The sequence below is a fragment of the Eurosta solidaginis genome, chromosome 1, assembly GCF_040869045.1.
Source record: "Eurosta solidaginis isolate ZX-2024a chromosome 1, ASM4086904v1, whole genome shotgun sequence".
NCBI classification, from domain to species: domain Eukaryota; kingdom Metazoa; phylum Arthropoda; class Insecta; order Diptera; family Tephritidae; genus Eurosta; species Eurosta solidaginis.
In genome coordinates this window covers 259,619,764-259,645,359 of record NC_090319.1, presented here as the reverse complement: position 1 = coordinate 259,645,359, position 25,596 = coordinate 259,619,764, and the positions used below count along the sequence as shown (strand labels likewise).

At 35.2% G+C, this 25,596-nt stretch overlaps 1 protein-coding gene and 1 long non-coding RNA gene across 5 annotated transcripts in view; one reads left to right on the top strand and one right to left on the bottom strand.

The window, feature by feature from the left end:
- Esp (Epidermal stripes and patches) overlaps positions 1–25,596 on the bottom strand; it is a 199,011-nt gene that overhangs the window by 57,467 nt on the left and 115,948 nt on the right. For 2 of the 4 annotated variants that reach the window (XM_067760543.1, XM_067760548.1), the window contains exon 1: positions 11,351–11,758. The exons of the other annotated variants lie outside the window; for them this stretch is intronic. The gene's annotated coding sequence lies outside the window, so the exon portion shown is untranslated. Of the gene's footprint in view, positions 1–11,350; positions 11,759–25,596 lie in introns of those variants that run through there. 4 annotated transcript variants of the gene reach the window in all.
- LOC137237200 (uncharacterized) lies at positions 978–2,840 on the top strand. Its single transcript, XR_010948862.1, has 4 exons — positions 978–1,424; positions 1,482–1,847; positions 1,910–2,019; positions 2,225–2,840. It is a non-coding gene; the product is annotated as an uncharacterized lncRNA (long non-coding RNA).

Sequence of the window (25,596 nt, the reverse complement as noted above, 5' to 3'; positions counted from 1 at the left end):
TAGTCACCTTTTTCCATTCGGAGATTGATTTTGATGGTGGGCCCATGCTACTGAGGGAATTGTGCAATTTCTTCCAAAAAGCCAGCACTTTATCTTTATTTTTTTTTGGAAGCCCTTTCATATTTCAGGATTTTCGGGCATAGTGCTTACCAAGAAAGTCAACTGAGTTTTGTTTATAGACATAATGTGATATAAAATAATTCTTAACTAAGTTTAATAAGCAATAAACAATCCTTACATTTTATCGAGTGTTGTTCCCCACTTTCAGTTTTGCGAACAAATTCTATACATTCACGTGGAAAAAAATTTGTTGACGGTTAGGGTAATTTTTCGAAAATGGGAAATTTTTCACATGTGAAGTTCACAATGAGAACAGAACAAATGTGGGAATTTTTCAATTGGGAATTGCATTCACGCGAAGTTTACAATAAGGCTGATTGTTTTGATTTCTACGTTCGTTCCGGGCTACGTACGTACGTGCGCTGCACGTCGGAAAGTTTTCGTTTACATTGCACATTCATAAGATAGGTCGTGTCAGCTTACACGTTTTTTGTACGTACGTTGGTGGGTAATTACAGCTTTACTGTTTCTTTCACCAATGTTTTGACGCATAGTGTTAAATTGTTTGTTGAGAACCCTTCAGTAGCTGTGGCATTGTAATAGGTAAATTACTATTTGCTAACTCTAACTGCTAAACATTTTTCATAAAATTCCGCTAAATGTTAAAGCTTTTGTGTAAGACCTTATATGGATGCTGTTGTGATTGATATGATAGGGGTGATGAATCCTGTTTTTGCTGATTGAATCACTTGTAGATTTTGACGATTGCTTGGATATATTATAGATGGATGTTGCTGTTCGTGTTCAGTTGTATGTTGATATATACATTTGTGTGTGTGTACGAGTATGTACTGTATAATACTGATACGATTTCAAATGGATGATGATGTATGCGTGAATAGAAGCATCTCAGCGGACCAAGTTCGATTAATTTGCGAGACTCGGAAAATGCTCAGAGGTGAGCTCATATGTGAACAAAAGAAGATCGAAACTTTATTTTTATCGCAAAAAAACTGTAAACAAGCTCGTACGCGAACAAAGAGCGATAGAAAATTTATTTACCGCATACCTCTCGCGTAATGTTGGCAGGAATACTCGCAAGCAAGCAAAGAACGATGCTAATTTTTGTGACGCAAAATACTTTCTTATAAGCTTTGCGACATGTGTTTTGTGACAAAAGCCAAAATGCAGACAAAATAACGGTTCAAAATTTCGTATTTAGAGTTATATCTTCTATCGATGCGCAGCGCAAATAAGAAATACAATAATTGTTTAGTTGTATGATATCCGCGAAAGTGAATAGTTGAGTGCTGTGTTTGAAAAATTGTTTAATATTTATTATACGCAAATAAATATAATGGAAAGTAAGTATAAACGTAATTTGATTAATTTCTATTTTATTTAATAATGCCTCCTAAAAGAAAGGGAAGATAATATATTTGCGATGCGATGCGAGGCATGTTAGACGGATTGCAGGGGAAATTATCTTAGATAATAGAAATATTGAGAGTGAAATCGAATTAAATTCACCTGTCACTGAAGCTGTATCTATAAATAATGATAGTCCAAGTGATTCTAGTGAAATCGATTTCAACAGGCAACAGCGAATAAAATTGATCGACAGGGTGCGGAATTAATTTCTTTAAGAAATGAAATTGCAATAATAAAGGCTCGAATTTGTGGAGAGGCACATAGGCCAATACTGCCAATATCACCTCTAAGTAGTTATGAAGACTTCACAGCATTCCCAGAAAGTCTTAAAAATGAAAAAAATCTTTAAAGATTTGGTATAGAATTTATAATAAATTTTTCAATTGATATGATAATGTATTTTTCATAAATTTATAAGGGGCTGCTGGCGTCAAACAATGACGGATGAACTAGCAAAAACGTGTTCCTGGCGTGGAACCGACACAAAAAAATGTGCAAGAGCATTTCTCACAACATTAGCCATACGCCGTAAGTATTTTTACAACTTCCAATACAGAAAGTGTCAATATTAATTTATTTTATTAGTTTTTATATTATTAATTTCACTGTTATTTATATTCGAAAGAGTTCTAAACATTTAGCCTACTCTCTCTATTTCAATCTATATTTTACATAAACCAAATAGTTTAATTAATTATTTATTTTACTTTATTAAATTATGGCATTCAAGCAGAAGTTCGCGCTAGAAGATACTGATTTTGATAGAGTTACGCAAACATATTTCCAGTACGCTGCAGAACACGCAATTAGAACAGCCAAATCGGAGTCAAAAAAGTTAGCACGCAGTAATTTTATACAGTGAAATAATATTAATATTTTACTAAATTTCCTTTTTAATTGAATTACTTTCATTTCATTTGGCGCCCTCCGTGGTGTGATAGTAGCGTGCTCCGCCTACCACACCGTATGCCCTGGGTTCAAACCCCGGGCAAAGCAACATCAAAATTTTAGAAATAAGGGTTTTCAATTAGAAGAAAATTTTTCTAAGCGGGGTCGCCCCTCGGCAGTGTCAAGCGCTCCGAGTGTATTTCTGCCATGAAAAGCTCTCAGTGAAAACTCATCTGCCTTGCAGATGCCGTTCGGAGTCGGCATAAAACATGTAGGTCCCGTCCGGCCAATTTGTAGGGAAAATCAAGAGGAGCATGACGCAAATTGGAAGAGAAGCTCGGCCTTAGATCTCTTCGGAGGTTATCGCGCCTTACATTTATTTTTTGTTTTTTTTAATTAATTATTTTTCTTAAGCAATAAAAAGTTAAATAAAATACATAAATTGTGTTTAATGTACACATATTTATTTTGTTATATGAACTACGAACTGTTTTTTATAAAAAAGAAAATTAATAAAAAGCTAAAATGAAACACCATGAATATTATGAAGTCTCAATTTTTTTGAGTGTGCCTCATTGTTTTAATATAGGGGAACACAACGGGAAACGGAAAAAACAAAAAAAATCGCACATCCTATTTCTTGTGATCATTTTGCAATATCCATTTGATACTTATTTAATATTGTTTCCGACTAGGGGAACAAATTTTTCAGTATCTATTTTGAGTTGAAAATGTATCAAATGAAATATTTTATCCCACTACGCAGAAGTATCAAAAAAAGGCTATAACAAATATTGCTTAATATTCGCTAGCTTTATTCGTTGCGACTATCGTAAACAATACTTTCACTGCTACAAACTGAACGACATATGAATCATATTGCTATCGTTTTCAGATGCGTTTGCGAGAGTTTTATCCGGTTAAATATCGTAAAACGCTCAAATGGGGTATCATTTGTGAGCATTTGGTCCGCTGGGATTGGTTGAAATGTACTAGTGAAAATTTATAAAGGGGTGTGTGTGTGGTGCGGTGGCTGCGAGAAGACGGACAAATGTTACCAATATTTATTGAAATTGTTGTTAATAGCGGCGTCAGCGTGGATGTATAGATTAATGAGGTTTTCTCTTGTGGATGTGTGTGAAACTTTAGATGAATTTTGGAGGTTGTGTTGCCAATGAATGCTTGTGCGTGTGTGGATAGTGTGGCTGATGATGATTATATCCTAGAAAAATGGAAGCTAAGTAAATCGCGATGTACCCTATGGAAACAATAAAAAGGAAACATTTAAATAAGCTCTTGTTTCGGTCACTTTAGCTCATGCACACGTAAGAATATGGCGTAACGCTCAGGCACAACTCTACGGTAGCTTAACTTACTGGTGCATTCCCGGAGCCAAAGGCCTTGTTGGTCTGCACCGGTGTCATTGATCCCGTTTCAAACAACGTATTTGCAGGTTTCACTCGTGTCAGTTGATTTACTTAACTGTAAATTTATATAACGGTTTCAACTTTTTTTCATTCATAACTTTTACACATACACTTTACACTCAATCAAATCCGCGATTTGGCTAACTTTACCAAATGATATGAGTGCTGCTGAGTCGCAGACGAGCTTCTTTGACATAACTGGGCCACCAGCATTTTTCTTTTCCCACTCTTCTGGTCGTGTAGCCTGTGTGAGCGAAACAGTTGGCAATATCCGTTTCTAAAGCCTTACATACATATATACACGAACCTTTCTTCGAATACACCACTACATAAACGCTCAGTAGTTACCCTGCAAAGAATCGTGCGTTTAATCCCTAAAGAGATTGGCTTCCGATTGATCTCTTTTGTCTACATTTGGGCATAATTGATACCCTTTAGTCCCTTTCGGGTGCAGTTGGGATTAGTCAATTTGAAATCTATGTAGCTCATTTTAAGAAATATTAAAAAAACGGCAACGAAATGAGTGAAATAAAGAAGATTAAAGGTGATTTAATCGAATTATTTAAGAAAAATGCAGAGCCCTATACCGAACCTAAATTACTAGGACTTAACGACTACACCGGCGTTAGGGTTAAATTTTCAGATATTTAAATTTTTTTTTTTGAAAAGCGAGCAAACAACTTTCATATACTAGATTTGGTGGCTTGGCAAACCCTTCGATTGTGTTTATGCCATGAAATATGCGACTTCGCCCTATGTGAATCCTTAATGAACTGAAAAGGGACTGGTCTTCATATGTTCCCATATGGGTACAAAGGGGATTGGTCCTATCGATCCCTTTCGGGTATAAATGGGTACAATTAGTCTCTTCATAGGACATGCTCAAACAAAAGGGAACAGTTCAACTGGCCTTGTCGCATACTCCTTTGTGACTCAACCGGGATTCAACCTAGAATAATCGCATTTTTTGCAGGGTAACGCTAACATGCTCTTGTCTGTCTAATGCGTAAATAACAGTGCATCGATAGGTACCTGGCTGTTAGTTAGCATTTAGTTGCCCTGTTAGATGCATTGTTGTGTATACCCTCTTGCAACTAAAGCTATGCTAGTATAGCTAGTGCTGCCGTTACATATTTTTTGAATACTGCAAAGAATTAGAGTCTTTTATAGTGTCCTTTTGGATTTTTGATTATTTGTGTTAAAAAAATCGATTTTTTGTTTTAGTTTTTGAAATATTTAAGTTATAAGTAAAATTTATGTATTTAGACCTCAATGTTAATACACACATTTTGCTTCTGTGAAGATTTGAAAAAAATTATTTAGATCTTTGATGGGGCCGAATCCAAGTTTGAGTTTTCTATAAAAAAAGTTGAATAATTTAGAAATATGGCTTATTTTTTGTAGCTTCTTGGATATCAGAAATTGTAATGCAGCGAAAACTAATAGCTATAATAAAACAAATAAACACAATGAAGCTGGTAGTGAAATTTTAATATTAGACTTGCTGCGAATAGAAGCTTTTTCAACCAAACTCATTAATCTTAGCAGAGAGCACCTACAAACTCTCACTGGCTACCATACGGGACCTACGATATCACCTATGTAAGTTAAATCTTTTCGATACACACATCTGTTGTTTTTGGGAGCTAGAGGATGAAACGCCGGTTAACATTCTCCGCGAATGTATCGCTCTTGCAAAGCAGAGACTCTCCCAACAAGGTGACGTGACTCTTAATCCCTTTGGGATTCTCTTCTATGATAGACAGTAATTTTCGATTCGCATCATATTAGACTTTGTTGCGTTTTTAGACTACAAGTTGTTGAAATGTCTTCAAAATAAAGAATGAGCTGGCTTAACAACCTTTGGATACATTTGTGGTAACCTTTTTTCCATTCCATTTCGTCAAATAAAACATTTATAGGCAGCATCAATGATTGCTTTATATATTTATTTTTTTAAGTCCACTTTATTACCTTGCCTAGCGGTTTTTTTTAATAACGCATTTTGTTTTAAATATCTTTTTCATCTCATTATGCATGTATAAAAAATATACAGATGTGAGCACGAAAATAGCAGCACAAGTTCCTAAAAATTTTATATCTTTTAAAATTTGTTTTCGTTAATTCTGGAAAAATAAAAACTTATGAACTGTATAACAAAAAATATTCGAAAATTAGGAAGTTTTAAAAAGCTTTATAAAAATTTCAAAATTTTTATTTATTTATTTTTATTTCAAAATTTGTATTTAGAAATTTCTGAAAGTTTTAAAGTAAGCAGCTTGTTGCAGAAAACAAAATTACTAAGCGGGGACTTCACTCATTGTTTTTAATGTAGGAGAACACATTTCTTAGGCAATTTTTTAACTTTTAATCTATTTAATAATTTCGGAAAAAATTGAACATTTCCTAGAACAAACAAACCGCAAACAACAAAGCATAGCTTTGTCACAAGCTATCATACAAAGTATGATTGACCACAGAATTAATCGAGGCAAGTTGCAAAACAAAAATGGCATGGCTTTGGCTGAATGTGTTTGTCAACAGTTCAACCATCGCAGGAGAGCGACTTCGAACGCCTGTGCCGGTAGAAAATGCTTTGAAGAGACTTACAAGGTATAATCGAAACAGCTGTCGCCTTGTGCGTCCTGTTTAATTTTTTCCGTATTATTAAATAAATGAGAACATTTTAGTTTAATAAAGTAAAACTATGAAGTATCGCAAAGTTGGCATAAGTTTTCAACATTTTTTTTTTTCGATGAATGTTTTAGATTTTCCTTTATCAAACCAAAAAATTACTCCCGCTTTCTATGAAAGAAAATATAAACAAGTAAGGAAGGTTAAGTTCGGGTGTAACCGAACATTACATACTCAGTTGAGAGCTATGGTGACAACATAAGGGAAAATAACCATGTAGGAAAATGAACCGAGGGAAACCCTGGAATGTGTATCAAACGAAAGGCATTAAAGAGTATTTTATGAGGGAGTGGGCCATAGTTCTATAGGTGGGCGCCATTTAGGGATATAGCCATAAAGGTGGATCAGGGTTGACTCTAGAATGCGTTTGTACGATATGGGTATCAAATGAAAGGTGTTAATGAGTATTTTAAAAGGGAGTAATCCCTAGTTCCATAGGTGGACGCCGTTTCAAGATATCGCCACAAAGGTGGACCAGGGGTGACCCTAGAATTTGTTTGTACAATATGGGCATCAAACGAATGGTGTTAATAAGTATTTTAAAAGGGAGTTGGCCTTAGTTCTATAGGTGGATGCCGTTTCGAAATATCGCCAAAAAGGTGGACCAGGGGTGACTCTAGAATGTGTTTGTACGATATGGGTATCAAATTAAAGGTATTAATGAGGGTTTTAAAAGGGAGTGGTGGTTGTTGTATAGGTGGTCGCCTTTTCGAGATATCGCCATAAAGGTGGACCAGGGGTGACTCTAGAATGCGTTTGTACGATATGGGTATCAAATGAAAGGTGCTAATGAGTATTTTAAAAGGGAGTAATCCTTAGTTCCATAGGTGGACGCCGTTTCGAGATAGCGCCATAAAGGTGGACCAGGGGTGACCCTAGAATATGTTTGTACAATACGGGTATCAAAAGAAAGGTGTTAATGAGTATTTTAAAAGGGAGTAATCCTTAGTTCCATAGGTGGACGCCGTTTCGAGATATCGCCATAAAGGTGGACCAGGGGTGACCCTAGAATTTGTTTGTACAATATGGGCATCAAACGAAAGTTGTTAATGCGTATTTTAAAAGGGAGTGGGCCTTAGTTCTATAGGTGGACGCCGTTTCGAAATATCGCCATAAAGGTGGACCAGGGGTGACTCTAAAATATGTTTGTACGATATGGGTATCAAATTAAAGGTATTAATGAGGGTTTTAAAAGGGAGCGGTGGTTGTTATATAGGTGGTCACATTATCGAGATATCGCCATAAAGGTGGACCAGGGGTGACCCTAGAATTTGTTTGTACAATATGGGTATCAAAAGAAAGGTGTTAATGAGTATTTTAAAAGGGAGTAATCCTTAGTTCCATAGGTGGACGCCGTTTCGAGATATCGCCATAAAGGTGGACCAGGGGTGACCCTAGAATTTGTTTGTACAATATGGGTATCAAAAGAAAGGTGTTAATGAGTATTTTAAAAGGGAGTAATCCTTAGTTCCATAGGTGGACGCCGTTTCGAGATATCGCCATAAAGGTGGAGCAGGGGTGACCCTAGAATTTGTTTGCACGATATGGGTATCAAATGAAAGGGGTTAATGAGCATTTTAAAAGGGAGTGGGGCTTAGTTCTATAGGTGGACTTTCGAGATATCGCCATAAAGGTGGACCAGGGGTGACTCTAGAATGAGTTTGTACGATATGGGTATCAAATTAAAGGTATTAATGAGAGTTTTAAAAGGGAGTGGTCAGAAGGCGTTTTCCAGATATCGACCAAAATGTGGACCAGCGTGACCCAGAACATCATCTGTTGGATACCGCTAATTTATTTATATATGTAATACCTGCCAAGATTTTAAGGGTTTTTTATTTCGCCCTGCAGAACTTTTCATTTTCTTCTACTTAATATGGTAGGTGTCACAACCATTTTATAAAGTTTTTTCTAAGGTTATATTTCGCGTCAATAAAACAATCCAATTACCTTACCATGTTTCATCCCTTTTTTCGTATTTGGTATAAAATTATGGCATTTTTTCATTTTTCGTAATTTTCATACCAAGATAAAGTGAGTTCAAGTAAGCATGTTAACTAAGTTCATTAAAGATATGTCGATTTTTGCTCAAGATATCGTGTTAACGGCCATGCGGAAGGACAGACGGACGACTGTGTATAAAAACTGGGCGTGGCATCAACCGATTTCGCCCATTTTCACAGAAAACAGTTAATGTCATAAAATCTATGCCCCTACCAAATTTCAAAAGGATTGGTTAATTTTTGTTCGACTTATGGCGTTAAAAGTATCCTAGACAAATTAAATGAAAAAGGGCGGAGCCACGCCCATTTTGAAATTTTCTTTTATTTTTGTATTTTGTTGCACCATATTATTGCTGGAGTTGAATGTTGACATAATTTACTTATATACTGTAAAGATATTAAATTTTTTGTTAAAATTTTACTTTAAAAATTTTTTTTTTTTTTAAGTCGGCGTGATCCTTCTCCGATTTTGCTAATTTTTATTAAGCGGACATATAGTAATAGGAGTAACGTTCCTGCCAAATTTTGTCATGATATCTTCAACGACTGCCAAATTACAGCTTGCAAAAGTTTTAAATTACCTTCCTTTAAAAGTGGGCGGTGCCACGCCCATTGTCCAAAATTTTACTAATTTTCTATTCCGCGTCATAAGTTCAACTCATCTACCAAGTTTCGTCGCTTTAGCTGTCTTTTGTAATGAATTATCGCACTTTTTCGGTTTTTCGAAATTTTCGATATCGAAAAAGTGGGCGTGGTTATAGTCCGATATCGTTCATTTTAAATAGCGATCTGAGATGAGTGCTCAGGAACCTACATACCAAATTTCATCAAGATACCTCAAAATTTACTCAAGTTATCGTGTTAACGGACGGACGGACGGACGGACATGGCTCAATCAAATTTTTTTTCGATCCTGATTATTTTGATATATGGAAGTCTATATCTATCTCGATTCCTTTATATATGTACAACCAACCGTTATCCAATCAAACTTAATATACTCTGTGAGCTCTGCTCAACTGAGTATAAAAACATTTCGTAAAAAATGTTTCAAAAATCAATGTGAATTTTTAGTTCAAATTTGTGGGACTAAAATTGATTAAAGAAATTGGTAGTAGTGCAGTTTATGGTACCCACCGAAATTTGAGCCTTTTTTTCAAATGAGGTATCAAAGCCGTATTCACGTCTAGATCAAGAATCCGAAATCCAAAGTTAACTTGTTTTACCCGTTTAAAAGATATCCGCGAAAAACAGGTTTGTATGATACATATTGTTCCCGCACGTTTACAATCTTTTAAGCGCACACATCACTTCACTTTTTATATTTAGTATATCAACATAATCTAATTTGCACGAATTAACGAAAAAATCATGTTAAATTTCACTAATTTACTTATAAAATATCAACACAAACATTGCAAAAAATGTCTGTCCAAATGAAAACAGATGAAAGTGAACAGTGTTGCCAGCTCAGCAAGGATGGAAATTACCTTTGTTGTTCTGTTAGGATTAACCCAAGGCGGTTGCGGATCAACATAAATATAAATGGCTTAAGTGCAGAATACATACATTTTTCAAAAAAAAACAAAAAAAAAAAAAAAAAAAAAAAATCGGAATTTATAGAGATTTTTGTGCTGATTCCAACGGTATATTTATTTTTTGGTGCAAATGACGGGTTTGGGGTAATTCCATGTCAAAAAGCGAAATTATGAATTTTGCAAATCAAAATATCTCCGAAACTAGTGGATGGATTTCAAAAATTAAAAAATCGAAAAATAACCAATAAAAATACCTTTCATCTGATGTATATATCTTTAACTTTTCTAGTCTTTATTTACCAAAAATTTGAAAAAGCTCTTTTGGTGGACATTTTTGGTAAATAAAGACTAGAAAAGTTAAAAATATATATACATCAGATGAAAGGTATTTTTGTAAGTTATTTTCCGATTTTTAAATTTTTAAATCCATCGACTAGTTTCGGAGATATTTTGATTTGAAAAATTCATAATTTTGCCTTTTGACATGGAATTATCCCCAACCCTTCATTTGCACCAAAAAAGAAATATACCGTTGGAATCAGCATAAAAATTTCTATAAAGTCCGATTTTTTATTATTTTTTAAATGTATGTATTCTGCACTTAAGCCATTTAAATTTATGTTGAGCCGCCACCGCCTTGTGTTAATCCTAACAGAGAACAACAAAGGTAATTTCCATCGTTGCTGAGCTGGCAACATTGTTCACTTTCATGTGTTTTCATTTGGACAGACATTTTTTGCAATGTTTGTGTTGATATTTTATAAGTAAATTAGTGAAATTTAACATGATTTTTTCTTTAATTCGTGCAAATTAGATTATGTTGATATACTAAATATAAAAAGTGATGTGTGCGCTTAAAAGATTGTAAACGTGCGGGAACAATATTTATCACATAAACCTGTTTTTCGCGGATAACTACGGGTAAAAAAAGTTAACTTCCGCTTTCGGATTCTTGATCTAGACGTGAATACGCGTCTTTTGATACCTCACTCGAAAAAAAAGGCCCAAATTTCGGTGGGTACCATAAACTGCACAATTACCAAACAATTTCAAAGTTTTTGTAAATTTTTAAGCACTTATCGAGTTTTTCAATCTTTGAAATTGAAAATATAATTTGTTAAAATTTTTGCTATTTTTATATTCACAACTGTTTCACTCTGTTGAACCTCAACAACAGCAATTCAAATTTGTGCATTTTTGTATAAATTTATATTATAAAAACTTTAAATACAATACACAAAATTTGCAATTCCACAAAAAGCACATAGAAACAAACGAATATAAAAAATAAACATTTCAGAACGCTTACTTGTTTATGCTCGAATGGATGGATCCACAATTCAATTTAATTAAAGCATGCGATTTTTATTTATTTGCATTCGTATGTATTTCTGCCACCACAATAAATATCTTAAATATTTTTACTATTTATATAAATTTCCGTGCTATTCAAAGGCTATTTGCACACTTAAGACACCCAGGCTTCAATAATAGCTCGAATGCTTGCCTTATATGCAGCCAAACCTTAATTTCTACACAAAAATTATGTTATTATTGTTTTTTTAGTTTGTTTTCGTTGACGACTATTTTACATTCACTTGACACATTACAGTTTGTTACTTTTTTTAAATTTATTTTGCACCGTTTTTTAACATATCGATATTTAGTTGTCATCTCAACGCGTTGACGCTTCAAACGAAACTGTTTTCGAACTTGGCTCAAATCGTGTCTTTATAAAAATCTAAAGAAATATAATTATGTATTTGCATCGTCAACACGATTCACTTTTGGTTTGTTTGTAGGCCGATCGTGCGGCAGCTCAATTTCACTGTGTCGTTGATAGCATGATCAGTTTACTCGTTGTGCTCTTTGTAGTACTTGGGCGAGTGCTGCCACATTAGCGGAATTTTTATAAAGAGTTGTGGATTAAGCACAAATTACAGTTGGTCCTTTTTACATATGAAAAACTCACAGTAATTTTGCAAAACCCTTTTTGTCCTTTTCAGGAACAATAGAAACATTGAAACACTTCTGAGTGTAATTTTTTTAAGTTTAAATTTTCTTACTTTTTGTAATATAAATTTCAGCGAAATTTGGCGGACAGAACTATTTTCCGCTTTGGGAAACTTAAAAAGTATCTTTACACAAACCACACATAACTTTTGAAAATATATAAAAAACTTCGTGTATTTTCGCAGAACTTTTCTTGTCCTCTTCAGAAATTCTAGAACTATTGAAGTACTTAACAGAACACTTTTTTTTAATAAAAATTATTTTTCACTAAATACATTTTTTGCGTAATTTGGCAGAGCTTATACGCCTTTAAGACACGTTAGAAGAATCTCTAGATAGAACAAAAACCTTTTTTATTTGCACTATTAAGCGAGAAGTGTCCCTTATTGCTTGCAATATTTTTATTTTTTAATTATTTAATAATTTAAGTTTTCCACAAAAACCAAAAATTCTGAAAACTCTAAATTAAAAGCACATATTTTCTCGAATTTTTGAATTAAAAAAAACAAAAAAAGTATTGGGATGGGTTTGCATATTTTCAGTTACAAAATTAATGTAAGCTTTTCTTAAATTATCGAAAGAAAGAAGAATTTACAGAACAAAATTTGATAAATATTGTCACTGCAATTACGTGCTCCCAGCGCAAACATTTTATTAAAATCGGTTGAGCCGTTTTTGGGATAGCAGTGAATAAACCAATATACTAGAATTGCTCGTTTTAACCCTCTGCGACTGACGTGGTAGTCTGACAGACACCAATAAACAAAAAAATTGATTTTGCGCCGTTATTTTACACACTTCTTTACCTTGATATTGCATAATCATGCGTAAGTTAGTGTGTTGAAGGGAGCACATGCGTTGTTTTGAGCGGAAAAGTGTCTACGATTGAACCACGTCAGTTTTAAGGTAGGTGTCTGGGAGACAACCATCTCATTTAAGCCATAATTTTTTGGTGTCCGCATCAGTGAAGTTGTTTCGATATCTTATATTTCTAGTTTATTTTGTTCTGATGGATTACTCAGCCATTATTGATCGCCTCACTGTTCTAAGAGAACTTCATCCGGGACTTTTAAAAGCCGCGTATAAGCTTTGGAAAGCCTAACTATAAAAGGCATATCGGCATGTTTGACATAAAATATCTTTTTATTTAACCGCTGAATTTTTCTCTTTTTTGAAAGATTGGTGAACTTTAATGTACACTAAAGTAAGTAAAAGCTTTTGTTGAAAAAAATATAATATGGAATATATTTTTGTTGTCTTTTATAGATATAAATATTTCAGGGTCAATTTGAGCCATGTAAATAAATACAGTTTAAAATGAATTGACTTTTTGAATTATAAAAAAAAAATACAATGAATAAAAACCTTGACGTTGGAACTTAAAACAGGAATGCTTTCAATACGTTTGCAAAATCAGATGAGAAAATATAAGCTATCGCAATGGTGTCTGGTGGACTAGCACGTCAGTGGAATAGGGAAACTTAATTCACGTCAGTCACAGAGAGTTAATCAATTAGATATTTCAAATTTCTATTTTGGTAAATTTTTTTGTTTCCACTGACAACACTCATAAACATTTACTCTCTCATTTCTATTGTTACTGCATTTTTTTGTCGTTGTGCTGTTTTTCCCCCCAATCACAGTTGGCTCTGGTTATTTATTATTTGTTTATATCGGCTTTCTTAAATTTTGTAGACAGACATATTGTTGTTCTCGGCGCATTGTTTTAGTTTATTGATTACACTTACATACATATGTATGTATTTATATTCGAAATTCCATACCTTTCACTGTACGAAGCAGACCTGACGACGCATTATTTAAGGTATTAAATTTTTTTGTTTTTATTTCTCGAAATTCCATAAAACTCAATATATTGGCAACAAACTACTTCTCATCCTACCTGTATATAAGTATGTGAGTACGTATGTATCTATCTAACTACCTGTGCTCTGTGCGCTACTTTGCTATTCGTTTTTCACACACAAATTATGTATCTTCCTGACGGTCAAAAAGCCTGAAATGCGCTTAAGACCGGTTACCCTTTCTATTGTTTATCTTTGCTTTGAATAGGGAGCGTAACAGTTATGAGTTTTCTTATACTAAAATAATATTTGATAGTTATTTTTTTTTTTAAGTTTTTATCTCTCACGAACACCATGTTGTTTTTAGATTCGTAGTTCGTTCGGAAACAAAAGTTATTTCATTACAGTTAGTTTTTTAAGTATTTTATTTCGCTCGGAAAATAACAGTTATTCTTACTAAGCTTCGAAGCCCTGCGACCTTTATTTAGATCTATTGTGATTGACCTTTCAAATTATTACTGTATGTGGAGGCTTATAGAATGCTGCTAAAGCAACCTGCCTGGCTAGGACTCTCCCCCTTCATTATCTTCATGCCCCTGATGCCGGGAACCCATTCTAACAAAACCTTGTTTTGGCTCCCACATCATTTAGGGCTCTAATGCATTTATCCACTAGTTTAGACTAACAAACCAAAGCACTTCGTACTGCCGCCGAGGAAAAAATTGGTTACCGGCGGCCACGGAAAACAACTCGTACGATGCAGAATACCGCGTTGCAACTGAAAGAAAAGACGCTGCCTAAAGTGTGTGAACGCCATCGCGAGTTAAAAAGGGAAGCGATACACCTTTTAAGGAAGAAAAAAGCAGAGGCAGAAAGACGTGAGTGCGAGGAGCTTGAGCTGCTAGCCACCAGGAATAACCCCCAAAAATTTTACCAAAAAATTCGGCGACAGACAGACGGAAGGTTTTAAGACCGGGGCAAACTCCTGTAAGAACGAAAATGGTGGCCTTGTATCTCATGTCCAAAAATTACTTAGAATATGGAGGGAACACTTCTCTGCCCTCCTAAATGGAGACAGCGATTTACCGCACAGGGATGACGAACCCGATCCCGCAATCGATGATGATGTAATAAATGTCCCCCAATCTGATTATGACGAAGTCAGAATAGCAATAGCCAGATTGAAAAACAACAAGGACGCGGGCGCTGATGGATTGCCTGCGGAGCTATTCAAATACGGTGGCGAGGAGTTGGTAAGGCGCATGCATCAGCTTCTTCGCAAAATATGGGCGGAAGAGTGCACGCCCGATGATTGGAATCTAAGTGTACTTTGGCCAGTCCACAATAAGGGGATACTGCAAACTGCACCAACTATCGCGGAATCAGCGTTCTTAATATCGCATATAAAGTCCTGTCAAGTGTATTGTGCGAAAGATTGAAGCCCACCGTGAATAAACTGATTGGACCTTATCAGTGCGGCTTCAGACCTAGTAAATCTACCATCGACCAGAGTTTCACAATGCGTCAATCTTGGAAAAAAACCCGCGAAAAAAGGATCGACACACATCACCTCTTCGAAGATTTTAAAGCCGCCTTCGACAGCACGAAAAGGAGCTACCTATATGCCGCTATGTTTGAATTTGGTTTCCTCGCAAAACTCGTACGGCTGTGCAAAATGGCGTTGAGCAACATCATCAGCTCAGTCAGAATTGGGAAGGACCTCTCCGAGACGTTCGACACTAAACGAGGTTTCAGACAGGGTGACCCCCAATGGTGCCATTTCTTTAATTAGATGCTGGAGAAAATTATAATTGCTGCAGAACTTAACCGCTCTGGAACAATATTCTATAAAAGCGTGCAATTACTGGCATATGCTGATGACACTGATATCAGCGGCCTAAACACCAGCGCCGTTAGTTCCGCTTACTCCAAACTGGAAAGGGAAGCGGCAAGGATGGGTTTGATGGTGAATGAGGACAAAACGAAGTACCTGCTGTCATCGAGCAAACAGCGCATATGCGCCTTCGCAATAACGCTACTGTTGGCAGCCATAATTTCGAAATAGTAAAAGACTTCGTTTAATTGGGAGCCAGCATCAACACTAGCAACAACATCAGCACTGAAACCCAGCGAAGAATCAATCACTGAAAGAAAAATACTGGTAAAATCAACCGAAAAACGGGCCAATTCAACCGAAATATCTGTCAATTTTTATCCATCGCAACAAGATGTTGAATCAACTGCGCACAAATCGTTGATTCGTAATTGACCGTTTTAGTAGTTAAATGAACAAAAAAAGTTGTTGCGACAGCTTTGCACGAAAGTACCTATGTTGCGGTATTTGCAAGGCAGATGAGTTTTCACTGAGATCTTTTCATGGCAGAAATACACTCGGAGTGCTTAGGAAAATTTTCTTCTAATTGAAAAACCTTATTTCATTCATTCAGTTACTGACAGAGCGAGATTCAAAAAGTGAGATCAATTCAAAAAGTGAGATGAAGTAAGACAAAATCATAGATATTTTTCATAAGTTCATTAACAATGGATCTGGTGTACAGCTAACTTGAAGCGCTTAGGATTTAGTTCTGACTTTACTTTATTAGGCAACGCATTCCACAATTGCACAGCTCTAACGAAAAACATTCTGGATGTCACCGAGTACTAAAGTGCGGTATAATAAGGTTGCAAGTACGAGTTGACCGCGCAAACGAAGGCTTCTAAAACAGACATTCTGGGGAACGCGAGTAAATAATTTTATGTATAAAAAATAGTAGACGGCGATCAAAGAACGAAGATAAACTACATTCAAGAATCGTTCTTGAGAAGCTGGAAATATGATCGTATTTCCTTTTAAGAAAAATATATCTGGCGCAATTATTAATTATAAGTTGATATTTCGTCATGGAACCTTTATCAAAGCAACCATATATCAGCTCATGGTACGATATTATTGGCAGTAATAGAGTTTTAACAAGTTTAAGCTTGGTATCTTCACTAATAAAATTGGCCGTTTTCCATAAATGTCTCAATTTATAATATAACCTACTAATTGATGAATTTACATGATCAGCGCAAGTAAGATGCTTATTTGATATGAAGCCAAGCGTTTTAACAGTCTTCTCAAATTGCACAACATTCCCATTAAGTATTATTGGAGAAACGTCATCCAAATTATAAGAATAATGAGAAATGGCAATCGCCTGTGTTTTAGATGCATTAAGACAGAGCTTATTATTGTTAGACCATTGATTTATAGCTTTTAGGTCTTCATTTATTCGACAAACAAGATCCTCCACTAACCCCAGAGGTGCCGAGAGGTATACTTGCGCATCATCAGAATAAAGATGCATAGATACATTTTGACAATATTTCTCTATGTCATTTATATACAGCTAAATAAAATTGGACCAAGAATGGAGCCCTGAGGTACATATACGTATAACTTCCATTACCTTAAGCATAGCCGTTGAACAGCTATGACCCCTACGATAACCTGATTGGTTTTGTGAAAGCAGATTTTCTTTTGTCAGATAGTTCATAATTTGGCTCAATAAAAGTTTTTCAAAAATCTTTGATAGACACGGAAGAATACTGATAGGCCGAAAATCAGATGGTTGGGGCATTAACTTTTTTCGGATCAGGTACAATATTAGCTACTTTCCATGCATCAGGAAAATTTAAGGAAGTTAGTGAAAAGTTTCGAATATGTGTAAAAGGCGCAATAATATAAGGTAAAATTAATTTAATGAATTTTAAACTGATCTTATCCTCTCCCGTAGCGTTCGATTTTATTGAAAGAATGGCTTGTATTATTTCAGCCTCAGTTATATTTGAAAAATTAAATATTTGACCAGGATCATTAGAAGAATCTTCACTCGAGTATATATATGGATTATCCCCTTCTGGTAATTTCACAGCAAAGAAGTCATTCATAACATCAGCGTCAACCAAGCATTCGGAGTTAAGATTGGGCTTAACACCAAGTTGTTTTAAGTTACTCCAGAGAATCTTGGGTCCTAGGCTTACATCAAGTTTGCGATGGAAATAACACCTCTTGGCCTCCCTGGTGATACTAGTAGCTCTATTTCGCAATACTTTGTAAGCCTGCCAATGTTCGATTTTAGACGTTTTCTTCCAAAGCGAATGGCTTTTATTTCTTGCTTTTATAGCCTGAAGTACTACGCTATTGAACCATGGCTGTTTATTATTCTTAACTTTAATTTTTCTGAGTGGAACATATTTATTGAACAAGTAATTAACTAAGAACGAAAAATATTCAACTTTATCATTAATATCTGCAGAAAACCAACAGTCGTTCCAAGGAAGTGCAGATGCTTCAGTGGCTAAGTCTCTGATATTTATTTTCTTGAAGTCTCGAAAATTTATGTAGTTTTCTGAAACATTAAATTCTGAGTGCATAACTAAATTATAGCTTAGAAAAATTAAGTCGTGGTCGCTAATACCACTCAGGGAAATTTGGTCAAAATGTAAGACATTACTCATATCAGAAACGCAAAAGACGTCTAGTAAACTTGGTCTACAATGGGGACCAAAACCAGTAGGAAGCTGGTTTACAACTTTAAGCCCTAGGCCTGACATATCTTCAAGCAAGTTTTCGGAACGATCATTTTAAACAAGCAAATCTATATTTAAATCTCCACACAGTAGTATATGTTCGTAAGTGGCACTATATTTATGTATACATTGAAAGAGGTTATTTAAGTCATACGACTTATTTGGATTATACACGCATACAACAAGGCAACGCTCGTAATTATTGTAAAACTCCACCATCAAAAACTCTACAGGATCGGAATTATCTGATTTATTTATTATTTTACACTGCAGCGTCCTCTTGTGGTATATCGCAATACCTCCACCTCGCTTACCTTGCTGTCTGTCATTTCTAATCCCACAATAGTCAAGAAACTGGTTATCATTATCATTCATGTCATTTTGAAACCAAGTTTCAGTGACACACAGAACATCAACACTCACAGATCTAAATATGTGGTTCAAATAATGAAGCTTACATTGATTCAGACTTCTAGAGTTGAAATGGCAAAGCTGAAATCCAGGGTGACAATCACTCAAAAGCTTCAGTACTATTTTAGTGTTGAGTTCGTTAGAGCCGGCAAATGAACTATTTGAGTTCATAAACATATCTATGCACTTCGAATTGCCAACATAAAATTTGTATGTTGCTTTGGCCGGAGTGTGAACCCAAGGTCTTCCTTGTGGTAGGCGGAGCACGCTACCATCACACCACGGCGGCCGCCATATTCATACGTAAATATGTGCATACATAAATACAAATTAGAGAGCGCAATGAGCGTCAAATTATCTTTGAAATTTGCTCATGTATTGACTGTTGATCGCTGTTGAAATGACCAGTGAGATCAGTTGTGTTAACAAAAAAATTCATTAGGAATCTGTCAATTTTACAGAATTGTGTTAACTTAAGAGCGACAATTTCTCTTCTGTTGAAATGACTAAGCTAATTTGTTCGCTTGACAAAGAACTCGGTCGAATTAACCGTAATTCGATCAATTTCACCGAATCTCCGTTAAGTCAAGAACAACAGAACCGATTTGTTGATTTTACTAGCACCATTTCTTTCAGTTATCTTGCCAATAAATGCTACTTTGGACTATGTATGCAATTCAAAAGTAAAGTCCTCTCTCGGCAAACGAAAATCATGCTCTACAAGTCACTTATCGTTCCCGTCCTGCTATATAGTGCAGAAGCATAGAAAAGTTATTCGAAAGATTTATGGACCTCCACGCCTTGGCGATGGCGACTGCCGAAGAAGATTTACCAATGAGCTGTACGAGCTATACGCAGACATCAATATAGTCCAGCGAATTAAAACGCAGCGACTGCGCTGGCTAGGCCATGTTATGCGACTGAAAGATGACGCTCCGGCCAACAAAGTGTTTCTTTCGGAACCCGCCTATGATGGAAGCAGAAGTAGAGGGCGGCCCCCACTCCTTTGGAAGGACCAGGTGGAAAACGATTTAAACCCCTTTGGTGTGACCAATTGGCGCCGGTTGGCAGAGAGATGGAGCGACTGGCGCGCCTTGTTGGACGGCCATAACCGTTTAAACGGTTAAGCGCCATTTAAGTAAGTAAGTAAGTTAGACTATCAAAGATGCTTCTATCATTAAAAAGAGAGAACTGTAGGCTCATGACGGGTATTCTGACAGGACACTGCCTTCTTTCGTCACATGCCTTAAAATTAGGCTTGGTAAGTGCACAGTGTTGTAGCGATAAGGACACTCCACAAAGGCCTCGGGGGCCAGCTATTAGGAGTTGTATAGGACCTGGAATGCTTCTAATATTTGCCAAGAGGGCGGATTTATTTTATAACATAAGTCCTGGTTTTTGGTAGGGGTTTTCAGTTTGGTCGTTAAATAAACTTGTGGGAACACAACGGACTCACTCAGTCCTTAGATGTAAATGTGTCAGACTGGCATAATGAGAACACTCCTCGGGGATTCTATTACATGGATTTATGCCTTAAAAATGGTGGGTGAGCATCCCAATGATATCGATTTCTTGAAGTTCAGCTTATAGATGCTCCCATTTTCCCGTCCAATTTTGATCCATCCATAAACCAGACCGCTGAGTCAGGGTCAGTACATAAATTCGCTGTATTCCCTAGGTATTTTCCATCCATTGAATTTCGGATTTTGGTACTACCCAGTAATGGTTCTGACATGGATAGTTTTCCTCTCCGGGTAAAAAGCACCAGGACAGTTTTGTTGTGATTGATAGACAATCCTGTGGTATCACAGCCCCTTTCTCTGTAGCGCTGAGTCATCTACATATTCTTGTGTTCAAATCCATTAGATTTTAGTAGCTGAAGTAGTTCATCTATGACTTGGGACCACAAGAAAGTGTCTGTCTAATTTTTTCAGCAGACAGCGGTTCGACGGCTATCTTTAAGATGTCCTCGTTTGAGGGCATTCATCTTCTTTGAAGTACCCAAAATGATTATGCGGCGTGGTATAACCACATCATATACCACCTGCAGCTTTGTGCCCTTCCATTGGGCCAGCTTTTATAGCGATGGCCTTTAGCCACTCCGTGATGGTAGTATCCCTGCAGATGATAGAAAGCCAGCTGGGGCGAAGTGCTCAGCCATCAAAGGTGGGGCTTAGGGCACCATTACCTCTCTAAGGATATGCCCAGCCTAACCCCACCCAATACAACCCTGTTACATAGCAATGGAGAGGCATGGGTGCCTCGGTATTCGATGTACATTTTTACAGAGCTTTCGGCAATATATTTGTTATGCCAGTTGTGGGCAGCAACACTTTTTTGGGCTCTCTCGCTGGTGCAGTTGGGATGTCGGAATGACCTTTTTTATTTGGACCCTCTCTACGCGCCAAGGTTCCTTGGCTAGCTCTCTGGCTTTGTCATAGCTGTTACCCCTAGACAGAAGTCGCTTTGGGCGTTTACGAGCGATACCAATTAGCCGATGTTGCTCCACATGATTTGTTCAATAACAATTATTTGCAATCCCTGACCTGGAAAGTTTTTACGCATGCATACGTGCATACATATTACCAATGTAATACATGCATACATATTCCTTTTGACTGCTACAAATAACCTTTATCTCGCTCATAATCTTCCTAGTTTACTGTGAGTATTTTTTTAAAACATATATATGTACATATGCCATTTTGTCGAAAATGATATCAACGCATGTGTGACCTTTTCGTTCTAGATTTATCCATCGAGAACACCTTGACAATTTACTAAAAAAAGGTACAGTTTGAAGGCCATTCAAAAAAACAAAAAACTCATGAAGTAGGTAAGAATGCTTGAAGGAGTGCGAGCGCTGGTGAGTGTGTGTGTGGGCACGGATGTTTACGATAACGCGTTTGTTGTTTAAATCTTTTGTTTGCCTTCGGCTTCTAAAAGTAAATAAAGCTTTTGTATAAAGAGTTTATTGAGGACTTGTTTTCATTTTTGGTTGTTCATTGATGAGCTGAGGAGAGATTATGAATTTTATGAGTTTGGCCTTATAAAAACCATATTTTTTTTTGCCGATGCCTTAATTAACACTCCACCAAATATTATATTAGCGCTCATAAACACAGAGTTCGAAATGAGTCCAAAATATGTAAGAAATATGAGACTCGGAAATGTGATCATATAGGAGTCGTTTAAGACCGAAAGGTGTCCAAAATATGTGAGAAATATGCGCCTAGAAATTATATAAATCCATAATCATAGAATACCCATGTAGGATTCAAATATGATGGAAATTATGAGCCCAGTGCCAAGAGTCTATATTCAACAAAGCACCATTTAAATGAAACTCAATATAATAATTGTTTTTGTTTTTATTCATAAAGGATTCTAGGTTTGAGTTCGAGCTCAGAATTAAAAAATATTTTTTCATTTATAGAAAAATAAAAAACAATAATTATCATAAAAATTATTGTTCTGGTCTTGAGCTAGAATTCGAACCTGAAAATCCATATGTTTTCTTGGCAAGTGCAAGCTTTATTATATTCCGATACATTCAAGCTAACAGTAAGTCTTTTTTGATATGTCTGGTGTGAGAGGAAAAACTATCATGTTTTTTTTTAGACTTTTTTTCTTTAATATTGCATCTTTTCTATATGTATCCAAAATCTGTCCTTAATAACCAAATAAATATAATATTTGCATCGAAAATGAGCAGTACTTGAGACCAATGAGGCACATAAATGACATCGGAAAGAGTCGTGATAGAGTCATGGCAAAATATGAGTTGTATATGAGTCTAAGTATTTTGAGTCATATCGAACTCATATTTAGCGGCATATGATGTATGATGTGGCTGATATCGGGCAGCATACTCAAGAATGGAAATACAATAGTTTGGGACTCCCAAATAAGCTCATAATGAGCGTAAAAGCTCTGAAATAGGATTCCTTTCTGAATGATTTTTGACTCCAAATATTTGCTGGTTTCTTTTTTTGATTTATTAATGCCTCTGTTTGATTACTTATACATGTTTGCTGAAGGGCAATGCAATCTGCTGCTCATTGTTGATTATTTTAAATAACTGCGTATTTTATCGCAATGGAATTTCAAAGGGGGTATTTGGCACAAGCAGATACTCCAAGTAAAAAACAATAAGTGGAATAAAGATCAAAAACAAAATTAATAAAAATAAGATCAAAACTAAATCGATCCCTTCGTGGAAACTGCAAAATTTCAGATATATAATGGATTGGTAAAAACGTATAGCGAAAACATCTTAAGGGTGGCTAGTTAACCTCGTATGAAATTTCATCTTAAATTCAAACTTATCAACTTATCAAAGGTGTCCAATGGACACGCCATATATATATTTTAAAATCATAAATCTGTAGATATCACATCGCCTAGTGTTTACTGAAAGATACAAGCTGGGAAATGTCAACCTAACAACGGATCAATTCAACCGATATTTTTGTCAATTTTTATTCATGCCCAACAGCTGTTGAGTCCACGACGCGCAAATTGTTGATTCTAAACTACGTAATTCAACAGTCAAATCAACAGAAAAAAAGTTCATCAAATATAAGCTACAGCGATGTTAAAAAAAAAAATAAATTAATTTAAAATTTCTTCTTTGTAAAGATTTTTAGTCTAAGAACTGGTAAGAATTTTTGAGCAGGTATTTGAGGCACAATGAAAATTATGTACAATGCTTTTTTAATGGTATCTAAATATAGAAACCCAGAACTGGCTAAGGGGTAGCGGGGCTGAAACAACCCTTGAATTTAACAAAAAAAAAATAAATTTTTGTATGCTAAATATGATCTTGAGGCACTTTGAAAATTAAATATGTTAAAATTTAATATTTGAAAAATATAAAAAGAAATAAGCCAGATTATTTGGCTGGGTCTAAAACTTTGCCAGGTGATCGCAAAATAATTGTTTTATTTATTGAAAAAAGTTTTTGAGGTACGTTGAAATTTTAACCACATATTATTTATAATTTTAAAAAAATGTGTTACTAATGCCGTCAACGCGTAAACCAATTGCTGATAATATGGGATTTTAAAAAGACAGAAAAAATAAATTGTGTTAAAAGATAAATTTTTTTTCAATTGCCTTTATACACATTATTGATTGTTGTTGAAAGTTTTCTTTCACCAAAAAATATTACTATGAAAAAACTTTATTTGAATAATTATTTTTTTTAAATGAATTAAAAAAATCATGAAACCACCGAAAGAAATTATTAAAACAATAAATAAAAATGTGTAATGTGATGAAGTGTTGTCATAATATTTTTTCATTACAGCAAGAAAAGTTTTGTGACAATATGTATGATACCCATCTTTGAGGTTAACATTTAATGGCAAAACAACATCTTTGTATTTTAATTTATGTAATTGCCGAATTATGAATAATTCATGAAATTTTTTTTAGAGCATTTTCATTAAAAAGAATAACTTTATCTTTGCTTTTGCCACAAATCACACAAACTAATTTTTGACTATCCATTTCGATGTTTGTAAATACCTAATATTTATTTAAAAAAAATGTTAAACATAACATCAAAAAATTTTACTCCACAATTTTAACTAACAACAGCATGGGATCTTTAAATCAGTGCTCTCGCCAGAGTCAATCACATCAGTGATGATAATCATGGTACATTTGTACTTTTTTTGATACATTTCACTTCACAAAAGTACGTTGGTACTACATTGACTTATTTGGTATATTTTTGTAAAATACAGCACTACACTTCAAGTCATTTGCAAAGCAGCTCTGAATGAAAAAAAAAATTAAAATTTTTCAAAGAAAATATATAAGAATTGTTTTTGTTTTTATAGGCCTATTGATAAATTATTCAAGGTTCGATTCGAGCTCAAGGCCAGAACAATAATTTTTTTCTAATGATAATTATTGTTATTTTTTAATTTTTCTAAATTTTAAAAATTGTATTTTGCTTTTGGAATAGTAAGTAGAAAAATTTTCAGACAACCTGCCATAGCTGCGCAGATAGATCCATTTCGAAGGGTACTAAGCCTTCATCATCAGTACGCTTTAGGCACGCTGCGCTAACCATTTAGCTATACAGCGGTGGTTTGTTTGACTGGCAAATTTGCTACTTCTATTCCTTTTACCAACTATATTTATTCAGTGTTGCGCCATCTGGTGCAAATCACTGATAATGCTGGATTTTTGTTTATTGTCAATTACTTTGTTTGACATTCCCAAGTGCTCATGGTTTATTAACAATTGTTTTTGTTTTTATCGGCCTATTGATAAATTATTCAAGGTTCGATTCGAGCTCAAGGCCAGAACAATAATTTTTTTCTAATGATAATTATTGTTATTTTTAAATTTTTCTAAATTTGAAAAATTGTATTTTGCTTTTGGAATAGTAAGTAGAAAAATTTTCAGACAACCTGCCATAGCTGCGCAGATAGATCCATTTCGAAGGGTGCTAAGCCTTCATCATCAGTACGCTTTAGGCACGCTGCGCTAACCATTTAGCTATACAGCGGTGGTTTGTTTGACTGGCAAATTTGATACTTCTATTCCTTTTACCAACTATATTTATTCAGTGTTGCGCCATCTGGTGCACATCACTGATAATGCTGGATTTTTGTTTATTGTCAATTACTTTGTTTGACATTCCCAAGTGCTCATGGTTTATTAACAATTGTTTTTGTTTTTATCGGCCTATTGATAAATTATTCAAGGTTCGATTCGAGCTCAAGGCCAGAAC